Here is a 19,862-nt window from a genome sequence, read left to right as displayed (position 1 = left end):
ATATATTAACAATATCATCACTAACACTAGGTGGTTATAATTAAACTTTCCCTGTTTAACATGTTATAACATGGAAACTAATTATCGTACAAGTAGCAGTCTTGGTAACATTAGTGTCCAGAATATGGAATGCATGATTCCTATGTGTCACAGTGCCAACGTCCAGTTCCAATGATGGCCACGAGGTGCCGTGATCAGTTATTGTGGTTCACAGTCTCACTCACCTGACCAGTTGCAGTGCACTGGTTTATGTATCAACATGAGCTTGAACAAAAGGAGCAGGGCATTATTGGTGAAGCCCTTTTGTCAAAACAACAGTAATGCAGCAGCTGCACTTTGAGAATATTACTGGCTGAAAGGATTATGGAAGGGCCTTCTTTCTCCACCTGCTGTGCAGAGGATGATGATGAAGTTTGAATCAACTGGAGAACTGGGCATCGCTCTGGGAAGAGACCAACGACTGGTAACACCACAGGTGTAGTTATGGTAGACAATACTTGGCACAATTCACAATCATCAGGCAGTGTGTGACCTGTGTCAAAACAGTTGAACACCCCGTAGTCCACTGTATGGAAGCTGCTTCGAACCATCCTCAAATGGTATTCATACAAGATCCATATTGTACAGCAGCTTGCACCACAGGATGGACGACAATGTGTTGACTTCATTCTCCACTTTCTCACAATGATCAATGTTGATGAGGGCTGACCCTGGACCGTCCTATGGACACATGAAGCTCATTTTTCTCTGACAGCTAAGCTGAACACACACATAGCTGAGTGTGGGAATCTTCACCTCCAGTCTCCATGTATGAAGTTGGTCTGTATGGTAAATGTGCCACTGTGTGACATAGCTTCACAGCTATGTTCATCTCTTTTTTGAACAGGTTGGCACTCAAGGACCAAAGGCGTGCAGTGTGACTGGCCAGTGTTACTGCGATATGCTTCGTCAGAATGTCATACCCACCCTACAGGAGGGAGATACATTGAGCTCAACAGTTTTCATGCAAGATGGGGCCCCACCACACATTGCTCATGAAGTTCAATGCTTCTCCAAAACACATTTGGAAATGATCGAATTATCAGCTGATCGGATATGCATTGAGCTTAACAGTTTTCACCCAAGATGGGGCCACACCACACATTGCTCATGAAATTCAATGCTTCTCCAAAACACATTTGGAAATGATTGAATTATCAGCTGTGCATTTCCAAATGCTTGGGCGGTGTGATCACCTGATCTCTCTCGCTGTGATTTCTGGTTGTGGGCTACCTGAAGGACAGGGTTTACCAGGGGAACATTCACACAAATGCTGATTTGAAGTGTAGCATATCAAGAGTAGCCAACATACCTACGGACGTGCTTTGTTCTACTGTGCAGAATGCAATCTTGCACTTTCAGGCTCTTCTGGACACTGATCAACACCATGTTGACCCCTTTTGTAGCAGTAATGGTATGATGTAAGATAGCATAACATTAAAAGTGTTTCTTCTGCATTATTTCTCTTCCCCATGTCCTTGATGTCAATGCTATCAAGTTTGTCGTACTAGTAGGGTAACTAGTTTCCATGTTACAACATGTTAAGTAGGGAAAGAATAATAATAACCACCAGGTATATGAAACAGTTATTTACGTAAAAAGTAACCATGCTGCATTGCTAAACAGAGGTATCCATAACTATAACACAAGAAATAAAAATGATTGTCATATTGAAGGACACTGGCTCAAATTAACTGACATAGAGCCTTTAAAATCAGGATGTCTTCTATAAAACAATTTGCCTAAAAGATAATACAAATATGTCTGTTTTCAAAAATAAATGTCACTTCATTAAAACTTTTCCATACAGTGTTACAGAATACCTTGAAGCCAAAAACTAACATAATGTTTCATATGTAACCATGTAAATATAAAAAATTTTCAGAATGTATAACGTGAAGTTAAACTTTGATGATATATACTGTATAAAAAGAAAGATGATGTGACTCACCAAACAAAAGCGCTTACAGGTCGATAGACACACAAACAAACACAAACATACAAACAAAATTCAAGTTTTCGCAACCAACGGTTGCTTCTTCAGGAAAGAGGGAAGGAGAGTGAAAGACGAAAGCATGTGGGTTTTAAGGGAGAGGGTAAGAAGTCATTCCAATCCCGGGAGAGGGAAAGACTTACCTTAAGGGGAAAAAACGACAGGTATACACTCGCACACACACATATCCCCATGCACATACACAGACACAAGCAGACATTTGTAAAGGCAAAGAGTTTGGGCAGAGGTGTCAGTTGAGGCGGAAGTACAGAGGCAAAGATGTTGTTGAAAGACAGGTGAGGTATGAGCGGCGGCAACTTGAAATTAGCGGAGGTTGAGGCCTGGCGGATAACGAGAAGAGAGTATATACTGAAGGGCAAGTTCCCATTTCCGGAGTTCTGGCATGTTGGTGTTAGTGGAAAGTATCCAGATAACACGGATGGTGTAACACTGTGCCAAGATGTGCTGGCCATGCACCAAGGCATGTTTAGCCACAGGGTGATCCTCATTACCAACAAACACTTTCTGCCTGTGTCTATTCATGCGAATGGACAGTTTGTTCCTGGTCATTCCCACATAGAAAGCTTCACAGTGTAGCAGGTCAGTTGGTAAATAACGTGGGTTGCTTTCACATGTGGCTCTGCCTTTGATCGTGTACACCTTCCGGGTTACAGGACTGGAGTAGGTGGTGGTGGGAGGGTGCATGGGACAGGTTTTACCCTGGGGACGGTTACAAGGGTAGGAGTCAGTGGGTAGGGAAGGTGGTTTGGGGATTTCAGAGGGATGAACTAAGAGGTTACGAATGTTAGGTGGATGGCAGAAGGACACTCTTGTTGGAGTGGGGAGGATTTCATGAAGGATGGATCTCATTTCAGGGCAGGATTTGAGGAAGTCATATCCTTGCTGGAGAGCCACATTCAGAGTCTGATCCAGTCCCGGAAAGTATCCTGTCACAAGTGGGGCACTTTTGTGGTTCTTCTGTGGGAGGTTCTGGGTTTGAGGGGATGAAGAAGTGGCTCTGGTTATTTGCTTCTGTTTAGCAGAGAGTACGAGTGTAGGACAGTAAATCTTTGACGAGGACTGTTTGGTTGAATCCGACAGTAAATCTTTGATGAGGGCTGTTTGGTTCGTACTCTCTGCTGGAAATATCACTTTGCCACGAAGAAAAATGATCCTAATCCTACTCGTAATGATCCAACTCCCCAAGAAACTATCCAAATTGAACCCTGCCTGGAACAGTTCCATCCTCCGTCACAGTGGGACCCACCTCCTCTTCCTCAAAATCACCCTCTCCAAACCTTCCAGGAATTTCTGACTTCCAGCCTTGCCTCTCAATCATTCTTAAGAAACGTTAATGCTACTCCCAACATCACCACTGCTGAAGCCCAAGCTATCCTTGATCTGAAGGCTGACCGATCCATCGTCATTCTTCCGGCGGACAGGGGTTCCGCGACCATGGTACTTGATCGTCGGGAGTATGTGGCTGAGGAACTGCGTCAGCTTTCAGACAACACCACATACAAAGTTTGCCAAGGTAATCCCATTCCTGATGTCCAGGCAGAGCTTCAAGGAATCATCAGAACCTTAGGCCACCTACAAAACCTTTCACCTTACTCCATCAACCTCCTGACCCCACCGACAACCCAGCACCCCTACCTTCTACCTCCTTCCTAAAATTCACAAACCCAATCATCCCTGCTGCCCCATTGTAGCTGGTTACCAAGCCCCCACAGAACGTATCTCTGCCTATGTAGATCAACACCTTCAACCCATTACATGCAGTCTCCCATCCTTCATCAAAGACACCAACCACTTTCTCGAACACCTGGAATACTTACCCAATCTGTTACCCCCAGAAACCATGCTTGTAACCATTGATGCCACTTCCTTATACACAAATATTCCGCACGTCCAGGGCCTCGCTGCGATGGAGCACTTCCTTTCACGCCGATCACCTGCCACCCTACCTAAAACCTCTTTCCTCATTACCTTAGCCAGCTTCATCCTGACCCACAACTTCTTCACTTTTGAAGGCCAGACATACCAACAATTAAAGGGAACAGCCATGGGTACCAGGATGGCCCCCTCGTACGCCAACCTATTCATGGGTCGCTTACAGGAAGCCTTCTTGGTTACCCAGGCCTGCCAACCCAAAGTTTGGTACAGATTTATTGATGATATCTTCATGATCTGGACTCACAGTGAAGAACAACTCCTGAATTTCCTCTTCAACCTCAACTCCTTTGATTCCATCAGATTCACTTGGTCCTACTCCAAATCCCATGCCACTTTCCTTGACGTTGACCTCCATCTGACTAATGGCCAGCTTCACTTGTCCGTCCACATCAAACCCACCAACCAGCAACAGTACCTCCATTATGACAGCTGCCACCCATTCCACATCAAACGGTCCCTTCCCTACCGCCTAGATCTTCGTGGCAAACGAATCTGCTCCAGTCTGGAATCCTAAACCATTACACCAACAACCTGAAAACAGCTTTCGCATCGTGCAACTACCCTCCCGACCTGGTACAGAAGCAAATAACCAGAGCCACTTCCTCATCCCCTCAAACCCAGAACCTCCTACAGAAGAACCACAAAAGTGCCCCACTTTTGACAGGATACTTTCCGGGACTGGATCAGACTCTGAATGTGGCTCTCCAGCAGGGATACGACTTCCTCAAATCCTGTCCTGAAGTGAGATCCATCCTTCATGAAATCCTCCCCACTCCACCAAGAGTGTCTTTCTGACGTCCACCTAACCTTCGTAACCTCTTAGTTCATCCCTATGAAATCCCCAAATCACCTTCCCTACCCTCTGACTCCTACCCTTGTAACCACCCTGGTGTAAAACCTCCCACCACCACCTACTCCAGTCCTGTAACCCGGAAGGTGTACACGATCAATGGCAGAGCCACGTGTGAAAGCACCCATGTGATTTACCAACTGACCTGCCTACACTGTGAACCTTTCTATGTGGGAATGACCAGCAACAAACTGTCTATTCGCATTAATAGACACAGGCAGACAGTGTTTGTTGGTAATGAGGTTCACCCTGTGCCTAAACATGCCTTGGTCCTCGGCCAGCACATCTTGGCACAGTATTACACCGTCCGTGTTATCTGGATACTTCCCACTAACACCAACCTGTCAGAACTCCGGAGATTGGAACTTGCCCTTCAGTATATCCTCTCTTCTTGTTATCCGCCAGGCCTAATCTTCCGCTAATTTCAAGTTCCCGCCGCTCGTACCTCACCTGTCTTTCAATATCTTTGCCTCTGTACTTCTGCCTCGACTGACATCTCTGCCCAAACTCTTTGCCTTTACAAATGTCTGCTTGTGTCTGTGTATGTGCGGATGGATATGTGTGTGTGTGTGTGTGTGTGTGTGTGTGTGCGAGTGTATGCCTGTCGTTTTTTCCCCTTAAGGAAAGTCTTTCTGCTCCCGGGCTTTGGAATGAATCCTTACCCTCTCCCTTAAAACCCACATCCTTTCGTCTTACCCTCTCCTTCCCTCTTTCCTGAAGAAGCAACCATTGGTTGCGAAAGCTTGAATTTTGTGTGTATGTTTGTGTGTCTATTGATCTGTCAGCGCTTTTGTTTGGTAAGTCACATCATCTTTGTTTTTAAATATATTTTTCCCACGTGGAATGTTTCCATCTTACTTGTATCTTAGTGGCTATTTTTGAAGAAATCAGCCATTTTACTGCAATAAGCATGTAGTTGTGTAATTTTAGAAGTTGCAATTTTTCATACTTCATGTAAACATGGCGTTTCCAATACCATTGTACAGAATGGACATAAATAAAATAAAAAATAAATAAATGTATGTAGATGTAAATGTAGTGGATGTCTTCTTTTTTTGTAGTATCATGACTTTCATACACACCATTGGGTTTGAAAAGGGGCCTTTTTATTCTTAGGAAATACTTCTGAGAGAATATATATATTGTGCAGTAGATTTAAATCCCTTAATGTGCATAAGCACAAAAGAATAAGAGATATTAGTAGCTTTGCATAAAAGAATGACGGAGTTAGAAACAAAGTAAGTTAGTAGGAAAATGCAACATAAGTGATTAGTGACTGAAATGATCTAAGAAAGGTATATAACATACAGAAGAAATTTATGGCAGTTAACGTATTATTTTATTAAGATCATTAAATAGTTCCACACACTTACACAAATTTTCACTGGTTTTTCTGTCACATATGAGCTCTTTAGCTTTTGCACTTACATCCACTAATACATACATCTTTTTTCAGATCTGCTGATGTGATGGACATTCACTTTATCCTGCTACAAACTATGTCTCAGTTTATTCATGAGAAAATATTGCATTTTAAAGGACATTTTAAAAAAAGGCAATTATTTACTTGTATTGATTTGTACCAGAGAATAAGAAATAACAAGGAGATTCGAGGAAATGAATATCCTTCATTGTGGCTAAATATGTTGTTGCTGACTGTATGCAGCCACACAGGGACTTCTGCAAAACTAAAAATTATCATAGACATAGGATCTATTAATTTGAACCCAAATCGAGTGGTCTCATGTTGCGAATATGGAATCTAAGCTACCTGTTTTTTCCGAAGCACCCACAGATTGTATTTTGTGGTGGAATCACTAAGAAAACATGTATTTGTTCTCATATTATTGAGGAAGTAATTATATATGTGATATTACCTTGATATTTCTTCGTGTTCATTTCTTAAGTATGTTAAAACTTACAGAACACTTGTCAGAATTAAATGTTGCCAGACTTCTTTCTTATAATAAGAAATAGTAAGATATGTTACTTGACTAGGCATCATAATTTCAAAGTGAAAAAAGTTAAATACAGACATTTGTTGTCTGTAATAAGTTTATTCCCATGGAAAAAAGACAGTAAACATATTTATAATGTATTGTTGCTATCAGAGGATGGGATGCATTCCAGTGTACCATTATATTTGAAACAGAAGATGAAAGTTTACTTACTTGTTACTAATGCAAAAGAAATGAAATATTACTGCTAGAAAAAAAATGTGCTGTTGGATATCTGGTACATACTTAAAGTGTTTTTACCTGAATAAAGGGAAATTAAAATGTGAGGAAAAGGATAAGATCTTCAGTTAAAGAATAAACATTGATACGTAGTACAATACAGTAAATGTATTAATGAGTTGTTGATTCTCAATAGGTAAAAAATAAAGGCACAAGGTGAAAGTTCCTTCGTAAAGAAAATGATACAAAACAAAAAAAGATAGATTGTGAGAAAAGGGATGGGTAGTGTGCACCAGGGGAAGTTGTAGTGGCAAAACATTGACTGGTAAGTAAGTATTTCTCTTCTGTTCCACATAATATTCATATTAATTTTTCATTTGAAATAAACTATTTAATTATGTGGTTTTATTTCATATTGCTTACCAACTTTGTGAATATTTATGAGAAACATGTACATAAAAATGTAGGCCTGCTGTGTAGATTACTCAATTTTTTTTGTAAGTTATGTCTCAAATGTACTTATTCCATAATTACAGCATCAAGCTTCTTTTTGATTTATAATCTTTTATATTCAGTCTCAAACTTTTCTAAGAGTTAGATAAACATCATGATAAAAATAAGGTGTTTGCTGTGCCTGAATAAATGAACTTCAATTACAAGGAGACAGGATGTGAAATTTGCTATGCTGCTGGTAGACTTGTAAAAATAAAAATTATTAATGTAACTTTTTGAACTGTTAGCTCCTTCCCCATAGGGGAAATGGTTTCCTGGAACTCAGCCTTCTCAGTGATTATTGTGAGTGTCCTTAAGCACTGTCAGTTCTGCTTCATTTTCAATTCTGCCCCTCTGTTCATTTAATTCAGGCTGAGAGGAAATGTTTAATTCTTACGAACAACAGACATCAAAGTGTATGTTAATATTTGTGACTATAGTAACCATTCTATGACTTCTTCTACTAAATCACATATGAAGCAATATATGATCACTTCATTTCCACTGTGTGAAATTTTACTTTCTGCTGAGTTAAGAACAATGAAGCTCCATGTATGTCCATACAATCTGCCTGTCTCTAAACGTCACGGAGACTGTAAGAGACCTGCTCAACACCAGTAGGATCTTAAAGAGAAGAAAAAACATTAGTAAACTTCCAAAAAAGAAGCTTCTGGTTGTTAACTTTAAGGGTAAGTCCTACAACAGCACTTTCAGGTGCTGATCCAGTAAAATTGTGCAGCTACCTAGGCTTGTTCCATAACAGGTAGGTCTAGTTTACATGACAAGTGGAATGCTTAAAACAGAGGCTCAGATGATTCTATGATGATACTGGATGTGGATTTCTTGATGTTCACTATGTGGTGGAGAACTGTAGGACCTCCTTTAATAGGTCAAGTATGCACTATACATTGGAAGTGGCTTCTAGAATAGCAGCGTATTTGTGGAGTGAACATGTGGGTTTTTAGTGTAGAGAAGTCCCTCCACAGGCTTAATAAATTATGTTCTGATTTCAGACAGGGATGAATACTATTCCCATTAATCAAAAAACCTAGCATTCATCATGTCAGATCAGAGGAAGAAACTGTTAATGTAGTGTTAGTTAACTATAGGACTGTCTATTGGAAGGTCCTAGGACCAATCTTGGTTATAAGGCTATTCAGAAAGTAGGGAACATTTTAGCACAAAAAGTACAAGAAATACATTTTATTACATATATTTGAAAGAGTGACTAACATAATACTTTTCCACATAGCCATCAAACACATTGAGGCATTTGTTGTAGCAGTGGACGAGCTTTGAAAGACCTTCATTGGAAAAAATTCTGCCACCGAAGACTTCTGTCAGTGAGTGAAGCCCACCTAGAGTTCTGCGTCATCGTCAAAGCACTGTGTTGCAAGGCAGTTCTTCATCTTGGGAAACAATTGGAAGTCGCTTGGTGCAAGATCAGAGCTGCAGGGCACATGAGGGAAAAATTTTAGTGCTGTTTGCCATGTGAGGTCAGGCGTTGTCATACAAAAACAAAATTTTGGACGTCGGCTTTCCTTGGTGTTTGTTTTGAAGGCTGTGCAAAGTTTGACTGTAATGGGCAAAATTTATGGTTGCTCCACATTCGAGAAAGTCAATAAGAAGCACACCTTACCTATCCCAAAACACTGTTGTCATGAACTTCCTTGCTGACAAGGTTTGCAAACATTTTCTTTGGTTTTGGGGGGACATTGTGTGTCCCCACTCCATGTACTATAATTTTGTCTTGCAATTGACGTGTTTCACCCAAGCCTCATCACCGGTTATGATTAAATCCTGTAATGAATCACCATGTTTGTGTAGGCCTCCAGAAATGTCAATGTTGCCTCCATTCACTGTTCTTTATAGTGCCCTGTAAGCAATTTGGGCACCCATTGTGCAGAAAATTTATGGAAGTATAGTTTTTGAGTGACAATTTCAAACAACAAAGTCCGTGAAATGTGTGGAAAAGAAAGTTAAAAGTCTGTTATTGTGAAGTGACAGTTTACACGAATTGTTTCATCAACTTCAGCGACAAGATTGTCAGTCACAGTGCTCGGGTGTCCACTTTTCTCTTCATCATGAATGTTTGTTTGGCCATTTTTAAAACAAATGCACCATTTCCGGGTGGAACTTTCACTCATTACATTGCTTCCAGACGATTCACACATTTCACGATAAATTTCTATAGGTTTCACGTTTTTTGCCAACAAAAACCATATCACAGACTTCACCTCACAACTTGCGGGAATTTTGATTGCAGCACACATTTCAAATTCGAATATCGAAAAAAACAGATGTGCGGAGACATTCCCGCTGTCAAAGATGGATGCTGACTGAGCTGCCGAGCCCGTACATACCAAAATATATGCCAGAATAAGTGACCATAAGATAGAAAAGCAATTGAAATTTCTCAATACAGGAAAGGTCATTGGTCCTGGTGGGACATAAGTGTGATACTGCATAAGATATCAAAAAGAACTTGCTCCCCTTCTGATAGCAGTGTACTGCAGGTTGTCAGAGGAGCAAAGTATTCACAGTGATTTGAAAAGAGCATGGGCTATGGGTCATTGAGCAGACAGACAAAACATTAGGCCTATGTGTCTGCCACAATCTTTTGTAGAAATTTGGGATCTGCCTTATGCTGAATATTATAAAATTTCTGGAAATTGAAAAACTCCTGTATAAGAATCAGCATGTTGTTGCAATGCTAGAAAATTGTTACAAAATGCAGAAAGGCCTGCAGAGGGCTGGCATTTTGTGCAGGGATTGGCAGTTGGCCCTCAACATAAACAAATGTTATGCACTGTCCATAAATAGACATAGACCAATTATTGTATGATTACATAACTGTATAACAGTCACTGGAAGAACTCATGTCTGGAAAAATCTGTAGAAGTATGTCTATTGAGCAATTTAAAGAGGAAAAACCACATTATCAAAGGTAATGTAGATGCAAGATTCAGATTGATTGGAAGAAACCTAAAAAAAGTAGTCAATACACAAAGGAGGTAGTTTACAAAATCCTTGTTTGACGAGTGCTTGAATATTGACTGTTAGAAGGGAGATCCGTGCAATCTATGATTGACAGATGATGTGAAGAAGTGCAGCTTTCATCACACATTTGTTTAGTAATTGCGAAAGCTTCATGTAGATGCTCAGATAGTTCTAATTGCAGATGCTGCAATAGAGATGTTCTGCATCACAATGTAGTTAACAATTAAAGTTTTCAGAGGGTACATTCCCAGGGCAGTCAACCAATATGTTGCTTCCTCCTACATATGTCTCATGAAAAGAACGTGAAGGTAAAATTAGAGAGATTGTGCTCAAATAAGGCCTACCAACAATCATTCCCCTGTGAACCATTTGTGGTTGAAGATGAAAATAAGGAAGTGACAATGGTACACAAACTATCCTCCACCACACAACATACAGAGTGTATATGCAATGAAAAATTTAAATGATTTTTTTTTTAGAATCTACTTTTCTTCTCTTTTCTCATGAGTGCTCTGCAGTATTTTTTGACTATGGTGCCCACAACATGCACTCCTTATAGATAATTTAGCAGCCACGTCTGATGGCCCCTCCAACCAGTAGTCTTGTATCATCCCTTCTAACCCAGCACCCACAAGCACTTCAGCAGTTTCAGAACTCCACAAAATGGCAGAACTATGGAACTGTGTGGCTCAGCTAAGCAATGGAGCCACTGGCTAATGCTAGCCCACTCTGCAAAACCAACCCCGCTCTGCACTACAGTACATCTGCCCCTTTCAACCTGTGGGACAAATACCTGTAGTTTTCTTACATTAAGGCAGTCTTCACATGGTGCTCTATCAGAAGTGACGCAGTGGAGTTCGGCATGGTCATCAGTCACCTCAACCTGACCTCTGCCACCAAGGTCCGGGATGTTATTTTACACCATTTCTGCTCTGGTAACTACACTAAAGTAAAATAGCAGATCATTTCCAGCTTCACATCTTCAGAGTTTCAGTGGTCACACAATTTGTTATCCTCTGTGTAGTGTAGCGACATGTGGCCGTCTCTGTTGTCGGAGCACTGCGCACTCACTGTGTTGCACATTCTCCCTGAAGGCATGTGGCTTGAGTTGCTGGCTTGTGTACCTTTCCACCCCCATTCAGACTGATCTGGCTCTGCACACACATTTAACGTTATGGGATGAAACTATTTGCACTGATAAACTGTTTGAGACTCTAAATTCCTCCCTGGTCACAGCAGCAATGTGTTCTGCCAGCTATCGTTCTACATCGCCAGTCGTTGGCCACTGGTAAGATGGCTCTTTGCCCTTGCCTCCCAAAAGTGAAATGATCTGCACCTTCCACCACTAGTGACCTTCTGGCCAGTGTGCAGATCCTCGACCTCTCTGATTCTGATACATCTGACTTCTAAAATTGCAGCACTGACTGCCAGCATAGCGCACCTATACCTTCCCGACTCACCACCGAGCACTAACTACCCACACATACATGAGCCTGACCCAGATAAAAACAGCTGCCTATTCCAGCTAGGATTTGGCCAACTCTCTGACAACCACCATGGACTTACTTCAGTTTCCCAGTGCCACCTGAGGTTTGCTGAGAACACTATGAATTGTAGATCCTCTTGTTCCTGGGCATTCACCCCCTTCTCTGTGCAGGATGAGTTTGAAGAGCTGCTCGCTGTTGACATACTTCACCCACCAAAAATTCCTTGGGCCCTAGCTCTTCACCTTGGCCAAAAGAAGGGTGGTTCCTGGCACCAATGCCGCAATTACCATAAGCTCAGTGCCTCCACCATACTCCACCATTACCCTGTCCCACACCTATGCATCTACAATGACACAATCTCAGGAGTAACTATCTTCAGTAAGACAGAGTGTGCAAAAGCCTATACCCAAGTCCTAAGGCACCTCAGAGGTAAGATAAGATTGCTTCAAATTGTAAATCCCTCTGTTCCTGCACACCTGCCCTTTCCACACCTGACAAGTGCAAAATCATGCAGAATGATTTTGAAGGGCTATTCATTGTCAGCATATTTCACCCTCTGAAAAAGCCCCTTGCCCTCAGATTTTCACCTTGCCCCCAAGAAGAATAGTTTCTGGCACCCCTGCAGCAGTTACCATAAACCCAACGGCTGCACCTTGCGCAACCATTACCCTATCCCCCTCCTGTGCACCTACAGTGAAGCCAGCTTAGGAAAAACCATTTTCTGCAAGGCAGAGTGTGCAAAAACACATAGCCAAATCCTGGTCATCCCAGTGTCGTCCAAAAATGACCATCATTCCTTTCAGCCTGTTCAAAAGTGTGTTTATGATGTTTGGCCTCCGCAGTACTACAAAAACCTAACAGTAATGTTTAGACAACATATTCTGAGGTGAACACTGCCAGCATCTCTGAAAAGGTTTCCCCCTCCTACAGAAAGCAGGAGTGATTTTCAGCACCACAAAATGTGTCTTTGTGGTAAGCAAGGTTAAACTCGACGGACATTTAGTCTCTGCTGATAGCTCCCGTCACCTCACTGAGAAAGTACAGGAGTAGCAAATTTTTCCACATCTTATCACTTCCAAAGACCTCAGGTGTTACCTAAAAATAGCATTATTAACTTTTTATGATTCCATCTCAAGGGCGCTGATGCTACTCAAGAGCCTCTAGCCACAGCATTTCGTGAGGATAAAAAGAAAGCAAAGAGTCTAGGCTCTTAGACCCAGGCCATGACCAAGAGCACTGAAAAGACTAAATGGGACCTCACCAACACAAATCTTTTGGCTGACCTGCACCCCAGCCAACATCTCATAATTGTTGCAGGTATAGGACAAACCCGTATGGGACCATCCTCCACTAACACATGGGCAAAGTGTAGAAGCCATTCACTTTTTGTTCTTCCAAGTTTTCCAATCCATAATTCCTTGTGTGCGTATAACTGCAAGCATATTGCTGTGTACAAAGTCGTTGAATATTTCAGACTTTGGTCATGGGATACATCTTTACGGTCTTTACCAGCCACTGACCTCATACTACTGGTTTTTGTAGGGAAGCTTTAGATCAGATGTCTCCCTGACAGTTTAGGCTACAAGACTATATTCTGCAATTAACTACAGACATCTGGCATGCCACTTGTATCAATAATGTTATGGCAGATTGCCTTAGCTGTTCTGTGCCATCACCCAACCACTGGATTACAAGGCACTAGCTGCCACCCAAGAGGATGCCCTGGGCTTCAACCCATCCCTTTAGGAGTTTGATTCTAGCCTCTGCCTCCAATTAATACCTATATTTTGCTCTGACTGTAAAATGTAGAGCAATGTGCTCATAGATCCATCACAGTTTGAAAGGTCTAGTAGTTGTTCCCACCTTTCCCTTTCCTCAACTTTCTGAAAAATGGCCATGTTCACAACCTTGCACAGCCTGGAATCTGCATATCTGTCACTCTTATGAAACAGCTTTTTGCCTGACCAGAATGCAGTGTGACTGTAGCAACAGGGTACAAACCTGAATTCCATGTCAGAGTGCCAAGGTTGGCCAGGATGTACATGCCCCTGTGACCACCTTCCATTCTATGCAACACAGGTTTGCATACATATATGCCAACATCAATGGCCCACTACCTTCCTCCAGCAGCTGTTGACAGTTATCAAATAATTTACATGTTAGTTGGAGACCATTCCTATTTCCTGACATTTCAGCTGAAAAAATGGTTCAAATGGCTCTGAGCACTATGGGACTTAACATCAGAGGACATCAGTCCCCTAGAACTTAATACTACCTAAACCTAACTAACCTAAGTACAGCACACACATCCATGCCCAAGGCAGGATTTGAACCTGCGAACATCGCGGTCGCGAGGTTCCAGACTGAAGTGCCTAGAACTGCTCGGCCACGCCGGCTGGCTTCAGCTGAAACTTTTGCTGATGCGTTCACCATCCCAATTCCATAGACAACCAATGCCCCCAACATAGAGCCACCACTGATGCTAGCATCTGCAGTGTTGGAGCAGCAACACTATTTTATGCACTGACAGTGGTGTGCAGAGGAACTGCCCAAGTTCATCCTCTCATGAGACAACCATACTGACCCTAGCACAGCGGGCACCTCTTAGTACACGTTCCAGGACCCAACACTGCCTGTCTGGTGAACTCCTAAGAGTGCCACCACCATGAAGACGCACCCGGCCAGTCATTACACCATATGTTACGCCCTTCGCAGTACCTGACAGATGGGGCAAAACTCCACCGCTGCCCGCCCAGATCATGTTGAATGATTTTAAATTACCACTTTGGCTTTTATGGAAGCATGAAGCACAGATTAAGGTTCCTGCAGTGTTAGAAGCAAGCATGCCTTGTTACCCCCTCACAGCTCCTCACAGTACAGTGGTCTGTGTGGAGGCTGGGCTGGCTGCTGGGCTCCCTGCAACATCCTCTGGCAATCAGTCGATTTAGAGATAACAGACTATACTGCTCAAGTTGATCAGTATCAGACAGAAAACGTCATGTAAATTTTGGAGAAATGCTGTTTACACTTTAAGTGAAAGATCAAAACTTTAATTTTAAAAGTATTTGTGCAGATTTATATTATAATAACAGCACGATGAATAATTATTGCTGCTACTGATGTAAACTGAAATACATGGAAGAGGAACAGCTTGTTTTCATAGCAAGTGCAACAGAGTCATATGACTTTGAAGGTAGTGTATGTTGGCAGCACAGTTCTGTTCTGCACATATGAATGCTCACTCTATAGATACAATCCAAGACAAAAAAAAAAAAATGGTGCACCATGCAGAAATTATAGAAATGGGATGGAAATCAGTAGACGTGATGTACATGTACTGACAAACAAATTATTACTATTTCAAAAAAATTGGATGATTTATCCTAGATAAAGAAGTTCTGAAATTGAGCAAGTCAGTAATATGTTGATCCATCGTTGGCCCTTATACAAGCATTTATTTGGCTTGGCATTGATTGGCAGAGTTGTTGGATGTCCTGCTGAGGGATATCATGCCAAATTCTGTCCAGTTGGGGCACTAGATCATCAAAATTCTGATCCGGTTGGATAGCCTTTCCTATAATGCTCCAAATGTTCTCAATTGAGGAAAGATCAAGCAACCTTTCTGGCCAAGATAGGGTTTGGCAAGCACAAAACCAAACAATAGTACAATCCTCCAAATGGACAGCTGTGCTGACATCCCATAAAATAAGACTTGCTGTCTACACCATTTTTATCAGTCTCAGAAAAGAACTGAAAATAGCTTGAGATCCTAGATGACAGACTTCACTGGTACCTACATGAGTGACCGTCTTCAGCTGTGAGTGACAGTCTTTAGCTAATTGCAATTGTGTTCGCAGTTGCTCCCAGGAAGGTTTCTCCTACCACATGGACTATTTCTCTCAGGAGACACCACCTGCAGATTTGATTTATTGTCTTCCTGTGATGATCAGGCTCTTAAAGTTCTAACTGCCCACAACTGGTAGCCCTTCCTTTCCTATCTGTGGCTGCCCTAATATCAACAAAGGGATGTCCACTGCTTGAGCAAGAGAGAGAAGGTCCACTAGCTGTGTCTCACTACCATCAGAAGGCAAAGCCTGAAATCTATTCATTGGAAGGATGGCAGTAGCCTGTTGATGAGTTGCCAGCTACAATCCACCAATTAAATAGCCCCAGGTCTGTGCACAGTGAGCCAGTCTGCATAATGTGACCATTTGTTCAGATCTGAGTCTCCTGTGGACTGTGGTGTCAACAGAATCAGAAATGTTCTAGCTTAGTGAATCCATCCATCAATGGGCTGGCTCATCTCGGGCTGTCTGACCACATGCTAGTCAGCCAACTCATCTCAGTCTCGGCAGCTTGTGGTATCATTGGGCTGGCCCATTTAGCCCAGCCAGCCTGTTCAGCCCATAGGTTGTAATCTGTGGTCAGGCTCACGTCACAAAACTCACTCCGTGTGCTACATCTGTGTCTGCACATCTCATTTACATACTGAAGGATCATAAAGAATCATATAATCTACCAAAGTGTGTAGGACAAAAACAGCTATTTTGCTATTGGATATACAGGGACATTTTCATACAAGAGATTCAAATGGACTATAATTATGTCCATCCTTTATAAACATAGCTACCACTTGTCTGATATAGGTAAAAATTTGAAGACGCACCTTATGTTAAGTGCAAGTGCTTTACTTAATAGGTGACACATTAAATTAAATGCTCTTCAGATCACCACAACTTCTTTGTCATAGAAGAGCAGTTCAAATTTGCATTATCATGCTTAGAAAAATAGTTACCAAATCTTTTATTGTAAGCAGCTTATTTTTTCATGCAATAGTTCTTTTCTCATTTTGTACAGAATTCACCTTCTTTAGTGGATAATAATAGCTAAGACTTGCTGTTATGACAACTAAAAATCAACCCAATACCAACTTGAACTTGAATCAATGCAAAACATAAATGGAGGGCAGCAGCGACCAACTCAACAATGAACCAAACTCTAGGCTATAATGGCAGTGCTGGTGGCTCCTTGCTTGCTTTCTATTTTTGAAATTAAGTGGAATTCTTTAGCATGTGTGCGACCAGTTCTACCAAAAAAAAAGTGCCAGTCAAGGTCTCTTGGTGCCCCATTCCCCTGGACACTCGCATGAGCCTACCTGACCTGGTCAACAGTTATCTACGCAGACTCAGGATAATGCCACAATTTTTTCCAATGAAATAAAACAATTTTTGTTGTATCAGAAATAGAAATAACTGATCCAAAAGGAAGGTGCCACACTAAACAGAAACTTTCAGTTCATGAAGTTTCTGCCCACGACTGTCACTGTGGAATGGGTTGTGGCCTATTATTTTGATGCTGTTGTCCCTGAAGTCTCAGTGGTGTTGCTGTGACTACTTCATGCAGCTGGCTCAACAAATGTCTTAACATGATTTTGTAGGCATCTCTATGGCAATCACTCATGTTGTCACCGATCCCATATATGACCACTGTATTCATCTGCAGCCACTTGCACTTCAATTGAAAGCTGACAATAATACTGCCAGCTGTCAGGGATCTTCTTTTGCCAACTCTAGTAATAGCTGACCACACATGAGTGGATATCTATGACAGGCCAGAATTCTTGGTCAATCTCACTGATATTTTTGATGGATTCAGCATGCCAGTCTTAGGCCCATCATTTCTAATGTGTGGGCCCTGCCTGTCAAATCTGGTCCCTAAGATCTGTCCAAAATTCTGATCCTTTTGTGTGTGGCATAAATAATCAGATTTTCATGATTTACCTGTGGACCCAGGATTGTGGTGCATACTTGAAAGGTCAGAGGCCACAGTCAATGGATTTTAGTAGCTGTGACATGTTCAGATTTAGATATTCCTTTATAACATGGAAAGGAAGTTAGTACAGATGACAATAGGAATAAAACTGCAGCAGCTACCTCACCAGCAGGTTTTACACTGTGAAGTCATTTATTTCTGCAAAGAAAAACTGCACGAAGTGAATGAAAAATGGATTACAAGAAGGCAATGTTCCAGCCATGTAGATCTGATTCAGCCTGATATACTGAACCTAACAACAGCAGGAACTCATAAGGAATGAGTCAATAGAATTTCAATACACTTTTAGGTGAGTATATTTCATTTCTGTTGGCACTCTACAGTTGATGTAGAGCATCTGGTGCAGAAAATTGTTTTTTAAGATTAATGGAGTGCTTCTGCATTATTTGCTGACCTTTTCTTTTTTTTGGACACAATGTTTCAATGCTCAACCTGCTCTTCTTCTTCAGGCACTGCAAGTATTGCTTTTATGTATACTCACTGCCTGGTGGGCATCATGCTACAGAAACAAGGCACAGTAATGAGCAGAGGCTTTGCTTTCAGATTTGTCGGCAGTCTTCCAAGAATCATGAAGGCTTGATATGTCAGGATGAGCATGTTGTTGATCCATAGTATTGAAAAGTAAATGTTAATGCTTGTAAAATAATGGACATAAAACAGTAATGTGTAATACAGTAATAAACACAGTACAAGCAACTTTTAATTGGTTTATACAAGTCATCTTTTCCTTTTTCCACTGCCATCAGAGACCTCTACATTTCTGAGCTCTTTTCTGAAATTTGATCTCAAAATTTTTGGTTTAGTTTGTAGTACACTATGGTCCACATTTGGAATATCATATCAGTCACCTCTTCATACACCCCATTTTTTTATATATTCTTATTTGCGTAGTGTATGTTGCTAATTTTCCACAAACAAGATTTTTGTATTACAATTTTACGAGTTCTTCAGTGTGTCATAGTGGAAGCAACTAGAACATGAAACCAACCCCAGGAAAACTCACGGATGGATTTCCTGACTGTGGCCCATCACAAATGGTTCAAATGGCTCTGAGCACTATGGGACTTAACATCTGAGGTCATCAGTCCTCTAGAACTTAGAACTACTTAAACCTAACCAACCTAAGGACATCACACACATCCAATCCCGAGGCAGGATTCGAACCTGCGACCATAGCAGTCGCACAGTTCCAGACTGAAGCACGTAGAACCGCTTGGCCACCTCAGCCGGCTGGCCCATCACAGAAATCCATATGTGTGCCCACCAAGGGTGGCTGGATTGCCAGTTCTGAGAACTACAGGCAATGGTCTGAAGGTCATGTCTCCACTAATGCACAAGCAGGGACTGTAAGAGTTCAAGAATTCATGGGAAATATCCATGACCCACAGCTAAAATGTGCTCACATGTGGCCAGCTAATAGGCTGTTTTTATTGCCAGTAATGCAGCAGTGATGAGGTTTATTGTACTCTGTTTCATCTGTGCCTTTTGTTGAGTGCATTCAGTTCCAACTGTGACTGCTGTCTGGTATGGGTCCCACACATTTGAACATTATTCTAGAATAGATTGCATGAGTGTTTTGTTTGCAGTCTCCTTTGTAGATTGCTTGCATTTCCCTAGTATTCCAGAAAGGAATCACAAAGTATCACTTTCCTTACCTATGACTGAGCTTATATGATCATTGTATTTCAAATCTGTGCAAATTGTTACACCAAGATATTAGAGGGAGACATTGAAAGAACTATGTAAAATCACTACTTACCTGATAATGCACACACCAAAAAAAGTTTTGCATCACCCCAGTTCCCAGAACTCCCAGAAGATAGACATTGACTGTGGATATTGTATCACAGATACAGTCCCTTTGACTGTTCAGAGATGTCACTAAACCTACCCAAAGATGTAGTCAGCAAATTTACTACACGCAAAAAGAACATCAATTAATATTTTTTTCAAAACATTACTGAAAATATCTGCAATCAAGGCTGATTACTATTTTCAACACATCAACTGTCAGCAAGTGTCTACAGGACACCCGA

General features: G+C 41.5%; 1 protein-coding gene across 3 annotated transcripts in view; it reads left to right on the top strand.

The window, feature by feature from the left end:
• LOC126284207 (anoctamin-5-like) overlaps positions 1-7,679 on the top strand; it is a 333,989-nt gene extending 326,310 nt beyond the window's left edge. For all 3 annotated transcript variants that reach the window (XM_049982972.1, XM_049982973.1, XM_049982974.1), the window contains one exon: positions 6,295-7,679. The gene's annotated coding sequence lies outside the window, so the exon portion shown is untranslated. The remainder of the gene's footprint in view (positions 1-6,294) is intronic.
• Positions 7,680-19,862: the final 12,183 nt, after the last annotated feature.

The sequence above is a fragment of the Schistocerca gregaria genome, chromosome 8 (genome assembly GCF_023897955.1).
Source record: "Schistocerca gregaria isolate iqSchGreg1 chromosome 8, iqSchGreg1.2, whole genome shotgun sequence".
NCBI lineage: Eukaryota > Metazoa > Arthropoda > Insecta > Orthoptera > Acrididae > Schistocerca > Schistocerca gregaria.
Note: the sequence above shows the minus strand (reverse complement) of the source record. Positions and strands in the feature narration are given on the sequence as shown.